The sequence below is a fragment of the Schistocerca serialis genome, chromosome 1 (genome assembly GCF_023864345.2).
Source record: "Schistocerca serialis cubense isolate TAMUIC-IGC-003099 chromosome 1, iqSchSeri2.2, whole genome shotgun sequence".
NCBI classification, from domain to species: domain Eukaryota; kingdom Metazoa; phylum Arthropoda; class Insecta; order Orthoptera; family Acrididae; genus Schistocerca; species Schistocerca serialis.
This window is the reverse complement of record NC_064638.1, coordinates 776,164,934-776,173,344: the sequence shown is the minus strand read 5'-3', so window position 1 is coordinate 776,173,344 and position 8,411 is coordinate 776,164,934. Positions and strand designations below refer to the sequence as shown.

The following is an 8,411-nucleotide window of genomic DNA, read 5'->3' as shown; positions in this document are numbered from 1 at the left end:
ATAACTCATGTACTATTCAAGTTGCATGCCTGTAATTTATACCAATTTAGGTTTACACTAATAGCATTCTAAAGACACGTCGATCGACAAAATCTGAAGAACCGTTTAGATTTCGGCAATTCGTTGCTGCGTGTTACTTGTACAATATACCGTCAGATACGAAACTGTAAACTAATAAAGGGATTGAAAATCTGATTACACCATCGGAATCGTCGTGCAAATAATAGTAATTTACATGTTTCTTTTTGAGGTATCATGATTCATCTGGCTACTATTAATTTCTTTACGAACTGTGAAATGTCTGCCATTAAGGTTTCACAAAGTCCGCCATCTTTGGCACTCCCGGCATTGAAATCTCCTGCAGCGACACAGAGCACCGTCCTCGTCAGCACGTGGTCCAGCTATTGTGCGGCATCACGCGGTTGCTTGAGAGCCGCGGCTTTGACGAGCGTCCTGTGCGGCCGCCCCAACTCCGAACATAGAATATTTCCGGGGCGCCACAACTCGCCCGTTACCTGACAACCTTAAACACGAACCAGATTCGAGTCATCGTCTCCTAAACTAGAAAGCAGCTCAGCTGTTAAGCTGGATGCAGTCCTCATTGCTTGGTATAAGACGCATTCCATTAAAATGTTGTGAACAGATACCTGTACGCTACAAGCACCATGTGCTGATGGAGCCTCCCGCTGGAGAAGGAATCCAAGCCTCAGAGAACAGCGCCCTATCCAGAGGAGCGTGAAGAGAAGTTCCCGCCTTAGCGGCCAGGAGGAGGAACGCTATGGGTTTGTCGTTTGTTTCACTGGCCGCAGTTTGTTGTTCCTCAGCCCCAACCACTCCTCCTCGCACAGACACGTGACCCTGTGCCTCTACACCCAGGTAACTGCAATTACAATGTATTTTCGAAGCAGGCACTTTTAGCTACTTCATCTGCTGCTACATAACCCTGAATACGCACGTGCCCTGGTACCCAGTAGAATGACACCTCTTACCCCTGTCGTGGATCATTTGAATACACTTTTCTGACGGGTACATGTGACGGATAGCCTGAAGGGCACTTGGGGATTCAGTGCAGGTCAGGAATTTTTTGCATGGTTAAACCGCAGCTACTCCAACGCCATCGACGTTGTAGCTCTTGTATTCCTGCAGCCTTCGAACTGGTTAATTTATCGCGAACTTCGAATCACAGTGAAAGTTTTCACATACGAGTATTTTGTTGTTCCTCTCACACAAAGCTATAAGAGTCTTAGGTTCTGGCGAGAATCGAAATTGCAGCCTGTGGAGTCTTAACCTTACAGCTATCCAGGCAAGGACCTAAAGACTTGAAAGAATCGTTAGGATGAGGAGACACCACTCACTACACGAAAACGATGATCTGACAGTACATGCAAGTGTTAGGAACGTACGCCGATTAATTCAACATTTATTGTTGCAGCAGTGGTCGGCCGCTGTGGCCGAGTGGTTCTAGGCGCTTCAGTCCGGAACCGCGCTGCTGCTACGGTCGCAGGTTCGAATCCTGCCTCGGGCATGGATGTGCGTGACGTCCTTAGGTTAGTTAGGTTTAAGTAGTTCTAAGTCTAGGGGACTGATGACCTTAGATGGTAAGTCCCATAGTGCTTAGAGCCATTTGAACCCTTTTGTGTTGCAGCAGTGCATGTGGAGTACATCAAATGATCACCTTTATAGATGAATAACCCAAGTGGTTCTGAGGTACCATCTATCGATCCACGGGCAGCAATGCAGGCGCTGCCTCTGGCATCCAGTCTATCGTACAGATGGATAATACTGTCCTGGAATACGTAATTCTACAAATGCCCGAACTATTCACGCAGTTCTGTAAAAATTGTTGGTTGACGGGTCGCACGAGTCACTTCTCCTCCCATCATATCGCACAGGTGATCGACTGGAGACAAGTCCAGAGATCGTGCTCGCCAAGGGCGTTACTGCACGTCTCGCAGAGCACGTTGAGTTCCTCGGGTAGTTCAAAATGGCTCTGAGCACTATGGGACTTAACTTCTAAGGTCATCAGTCGCCTAGAACTTAGAACTACTTAAACCTAACTAACCTAAGGACATCACACACATCCATGCCCGAGGCAGGATTCGAACCTGCGACCGTAGCGGTCGCGCGGTTCCAGGCTGTAGCGCCTACAACCGCTCGGCCAACCCGGCCGGCTCCTCGGGTAGTGGTTGGGCCAGCAGTGTCCTGTTGCAACAAAACATGACCTTCCTGTTGTAAGAACGGGAAAGGAACGCGTCTAAACAACATTCTGTACATACAGAGCGCTGGTTAGGGTCGCCTCCAGAAAGACCACAAGTAAACGACAGTTGTAGCTCATCGCACCCCAGACGAAGAGACCTGGGGTGGACCCAGTGTGTCTTGGACAAATGCATTCCTACGAGACAGCGCATGGCAGGTCTACGTCGTCAGCGCCAGCGACCATCACTTACTTGCAGGCAGAATCTGGTTTCATCGCTGAAGACCACGGCGAGCCATTCCATCTTCCAAGTGATCGTCTGACGTCACCAGTCGAGCCGTGCACGTTGATGCTGTGGCACGACTGGAAGAGGAGCTAGAGCTGTGCGTGCCCGTAGTCCCACTCTTGGTAACCGGTTCACAACAGTTCCTGTTGATACCTCTAGGCTCACAAGCCCTCTTATCTATGCTGTGGTAACTGTGGAATCTGCCACTGCTGCCCTTACAATTCGATCATCCTGGCGGGCGTCTGTGCTGCGTGGACGTCCAGATCCTCGTCTACGGGTATGAGAATGTTTATGTGACAACTGATACCAGCATCATTGCACAACTAACGCAGCACGTCCAACTTGTGTGGCAGTTCTCCGAAAGGACCATCCCAACATTCGGAAGGCCACAGTTGGACTCCTTTCAAACTCGCTCAGTTGGCTGTAGGAAGCAGGAGTGCCGCTTCGTGGCACGGTTGTCCGCTTGCTCCACACGTATGCACCATACTGGAGTCTTCTGGTTGTAACCATTCCCTAACAAAGGATAGAGACAGATGGCGCTCTGGTAGCTATGTCACTACGCTCTATGTTGGCAGACGACGCTGAAACCATTATCAGTATATCTACTATCCCCTAAGGTGCCGTCAGCGGATCAAAATCGATGTCCTCTTTTCAGCTGTACTAATGTTTTGCCAGCAGTGTATTAGAAGCCAGCAGTTAAACGTGGTACTTACGACCCAGGACGTAGTGTGATGATGAATAAGTACAGAAGGGACCGCGAAGATACAAGAGTAATCTCAGCTCCCAGTTGGCCATTTGTGCTGATTTGCATGGAGGCCGGTTCCCGGACGGGACCACGGCCTGAGGACTGCAGGCGTCAGGCGGGCTGATAGTGGGGGCGGTCACATTCCGGGTCCGCGGCAGATAAGCGGCAGCGGCACCTGCCCGCGTAATGGCTGCTAACGAGAACGGCGAAATTCCTGCCGGCACGCCTTATCGCGGCCCAGGCCGGCCCAGCCGAGCTCCTAAATAAGAAGCACCAGTCCCCCCTCCCCCCACTGGGACCAGCGCTTCCTCCGGGCAAACACTGTAGCTGCTTCAGACGAGTCGCTGTCGTGTAGGCAGCACTGCCGCCCGTGGGAAGTTAATGGCGTCACACTGACCCATCGTAAAGAGGGAAAGTACGTGTTTGGCTGTGTGCAGCATTTGCAGCAAATGACTTCGGACAGAACGAGTAGCTTCTTCTTATGACAGCACATTCGTGCTGCAGTGATCGTGAGGTACAGGTTGGACTTCTTTTCTGGTATGACTTTTCGCCAGTTTACAGACTGTCTGTTTTAACTTGAGACAACTAAATATCTCGAAAACGACGCATTGTGAGAAAAAAAATTTAGTTGAAAAGTTAATATTAGTAAAGGTGACATCTGTCTGTGCTACAACTCGCCACCACCTAACAGCATATCCTGCGTGGTCGGGGTCAACTTTCTATTTTCAAATCGGAACCCTCCCATTTTTATTGCATATTAGTATTCTACACAAAAAACTACACACAGTTTACTCAAACCATTGTTTCCCATTCGTGGTCGATGCCACTGTAACCGACAAATATCAAGTGTGCCTGTTTTTGCATTTAAGAAGCGACTCATTTGACTTTACATTTCATTTACGATGTAAACGTAAGCCTTTGCTTCTAGCGGTTAGTACTGATGTTAAAATATTAATTGAGTGTTACAGATGTAACTGCACATGCCAATAATATACACTACTGCCCATTAAAATTGCTACACCACGAAGATGACGTGCTACAGACGCGAAATTTAACCGACAGGAAGAAGACGCTGTGATATGCAAATGATTAGCTTTTCAGAGCATTCACACAAGGTTGGCGCCGGTGGCGACACCTACAACGTGCTGACATGAGGAAAGTTTCCAGCCGATTTCTCATACACAAACAGCAGTTGACCGGCGTTGCCTGGTGAAACGTTGTTGTGATGCCTCGTGTAAGGAGGAGAAATGCGTACCATCACGTTTCCGACTTTGATAAAGGTCGGATTGTAGCCTATCGCGATTGCGGTTTATCGTATCGCGACATTGCTGCTCGCGTTGGTCGAGATCCAATGACTGTTGGCAGAATATGGAATCGGTGGGTTCAGGAGGGTAATACGGAACGCCGTGCTGGATCCCAAACGCCTCGTATCACTAGCAGTCGAGATGACAGGCATCTTGTTGGTATGGCTGTAACGGATCGTGCAGCCACGTCTCGATCCCTGAGTCAACAGATGGGGACGTTTGCAAGAAAACAACCATCTGCACAAGCCCAAGCTTGTTCGCGAACTCTGATGAATTTCCCCGTCTATTAGGCGTTAAGATGGAAACTTCCTAGCTCCTTCTAATATATTCAAAACAAAATATGCCAGTAGAACTTGTATTTGTAATAGCTGCTTTCTGAGTTCATCTCTGTTTTGAACGATTAAAGAAACTTGCTGAACCACTTATCTGCCAGCAACTTAACGTCGAACTTTTTGCAAACTTTAACAGGTACTACCGTATTTTTTAAAGATGTCAATGGAGTATACCCTCTAATAAGAAAAAGAGGAAATTCAAGGGCAGAAATAGCGTTCAGCGGAAACAATGCTCTTAAGGGAAGAGACTTATGTTTCCTTAAACCGACTCTCAGCATCTTTTTTTCTTATTGTCGCTGTTATGTTGAATTTGGAGTTTTTCAGATTACTTTTAGTTAGTCTTGTTGCTAGTTTTGTGTCATGATTCTCCTAAACTACTTGAGACGAATTCCATGGTAGCTCCTTCAACATGGCCGCTCCCAGTACTTGCCCTCCATTTTCCCCAGTGTCTGTAACGACCTAAATGTCGACGGAGCGTTAAACTGTCACCTCCTTCCTTCTGTCTTCCTTTCATGTCCGACGGACTACTTGATACCATCAAACATATTGTGTCCTAACAATAAAGCCTTTTTTCCTGTAAGACATTGCTTTTATTCACACCTCGAGCCACACAAACTGTTGTAAAACATACAGCACCCGGAAAGCAGGATCCGAATCTATTCAAACCGAGGAGCTGCGCAGAACACAGTCAGTCCAACAAGTGGTTAAGGTTACAGAGACAAAACATATACAGAAACCCACGAAAAGCTTGGTTGACCGGAAAAGTCAGTGTTCATCTTAGCGCAATCCGTGAAGAGTCGAGATATGAAATGGAAAGTAAGAGCAGATGCCAGTGCGGCACGATGTCAAAGAGGGCCACACAATCATCGGAGTGAATACGAACGAGGCAACGGCGCCGATCTCTGAGAAAGGTGTTTGTAATACCACAATTCAGCTTATGTAGGACATGCTGCTACGGCTATGATGCATCTGCGAAACTAATAGACAGCAAGGAATCGCGTGGACCAGGCAATGGATCACAGTTATGATAACCGTGACATTCTCCACATGGTTATAACAGACGATGCAGCTCCGTCCACAGTGATGGCTCGGTTCTGTAGCTCATGAACTGATCTGCAGCTTTCTGTGTCGACGATTCAACAGCCACAGCAATGCCCTGGACCAGTGGCACTTGGCATTGTCCAGAAACCCCAAGCACCTGAGACGGCAATAAACACGTCAACTCCGTTGCTGACGTGCTAACTCTAATAAAGTGATAAAAAATTATACTCACACTCAATAATGCACAGTCAGTACATGTGTTGTTAATTGGAAATTAGGAGCACTGTGTCGACCCGCACCGTACATACGAGAGCGTTTTGAAAAGTAATGCCTCCGCATTTTTATGTGAAAACTCGAAATTGTATTCTTCATGTCTAGGTATTTATATCCCAACATAGTCACACTGGCAACGAACAAATTCCTCTCAACGAGAGACCAATTTGTTGATACCGTCAGCGTAGGATGTTTGACTTTATGCTTGCACCGCTTCATCACTATCAAAGTGAAGTCCTCTAAGGTGTTCTCTAAGTTTTAGAAACAGATGAAAATCGGATGGGATAAAGTCGGTACAGTATGAAGGATGATGGATAACCGTGAACCCAAGGCGTAGGATTGTTGCAGAAGTCGCAGCGCTCGAGTGTGATCTGGCATTATCATGCTGGAAGAGGTTGCTCCATATGTGGGCGAATTCTTCGAATTCGTGCTTTCGGTTTTCTGAGGGTCTCGCAGTACCCTGCAGCGCTTATGATGGTGGTGCCTTAGACATGAATTGCAAATGCTCCACACCTTGAACATACCTGAACACTGTGAATATGTCTCCGTCTGCTAATGGCGTGGTCGTGAACTTTTGGGGTCAGTGTTATTCTGTGGTGGAACTCCATTGATGCTCTCTTGTTTCGGTGTCAAAATGGAGAGCCCAGCTTTCATCAGCTGTTAAATGGTGTTAAGGAACACGTACCCTCGTGCTCAAAACACAAAAGAAATCATTGACAGATGTCCAATCTCCTCTGTTTCATGTCAGGAGTCAGCAGTCGAGGCACCCACCGTGCACATAGTTACCTGTACCGCTGTTCTACGGCGATGGCCTGTACACGGTTTCGTGGTATGTCACACTTACCTGAGAACTGTGTCTGTGTTATCAGACTATTTTCTCTGATGAGTTCAGCAACCCCAATTTCGATGAGTCTTGTCGGTTGTCGTACGCGGTCGTCCAATCCGAGCTCTGTCACACACGTTGAGATTAGCACCACCGTTTCCCTCTTTACGAGCACGAACAGCTCAACGTCGCACATTACTCATGTCGATACAGTGTTCATCTTACAAAGCTTTGATTCTTCTATGGCTTTCAATTGGAGGCACATTTTCAACTCTTAGAAACTTTATCATAGTACTCTGATTCTCACTTGCATTACATACCACCATATAACACGCTACATTTCGAAGTTCTCTATCAGCAGAAGTTTGCAACTTGCGTCAGAGAAGAGGTATAATCGACCGAGAAATACACTTGACATGTAATACATCAATCAATATTGAGCACAGAATAAAAAATTCGGTGACATTACTTTTCAGCAGGCAACGGCCTTGCCGCAGTGGAAACACCGGTTCCCGTGAGATCACCGAAGTTAATCGCTGTCGGGCGTGGTCGGCACTTGGATGGGTGACCATCCAGGCCGCCATGCGCTGTTGCCATTTTTCGGGGTGTACTCAGCCTCGTGATGCCAATTGAGGAGCTACTCGACCGAATAGTAGCGGCTTCGGTCAAGAATACCATCTTACGACCAGGAGAGCGGTGTGCTGACCCCACGCCTCTCCTCTCCACATTCTACACCGAGGATAACACGGCGGTCGGATGGTCCCGAAGACGGAGGTTTTTTTTTCCCTCATGCCCTCGTAGCTACCACCATGCGATCAGTTTGACCTCAACCTATCTGTTACCAACAACAGCACAGACCAGCACCGTGCTGAGCAAGGGAGGTGGTCGCCGGAACGCCTGAAATGTAGCCTTAAGTCAGAGCTGATCGCCGTAGAGCCGGTCGCTGTGGCCGAGCGGTTCTAGGCCCTTCAGTCCGGAATAGCGCTGCTGTTATGGTCACAGGTTCGAATCCTGCCTCGGGCATGGATGTGTGTGATGACCTTAGGTTTAGGTTTAAGTAGTTCTAAGCCTATGGCACTGATGACGTCAGACGTTAAGTCCCATAGTGCCTAGAGCCATTTAAACCATTTTTTGATCGCCGTAGAACAGTGTGGTGGCAGCCAGGATCCGACCACGTCGCGATCATGAAACAGCGGAACATCAATGGAGTGGTGGGGTAGTCATAGTTTGGATAAGCATAGTGTGCGGAGTCTTTCTGTTATCAAGGCTAATCGGTGGACTGATCCAATACTGGAACAGGATCCTCCACTCTGTCACGTAACTTTAAAGTCAACGTTTCGACGATGGGTTCGTCTTTTAGGTGTAAAATTTGCGAACGCAACTCACACAACCAGTGAAAACCATTCTCCAGGA

The 8,411-nt window shown here is 47.7% G+C and overlaps 1 pseudogene; it reads left to right on the top strand.

The window, feature by feature from the left end:
• Positions 1 to 7,476: 7,476 nt before the first annotated feature.
• On the top strand, positions 7,477 to 7,594 carry LOC126427854 (5S ribosomal RNA; annotated as a pseudogene).
• The last annotated feature ends 817 nt before the right edge of the window (positions 7,595 to 8,411 follow it).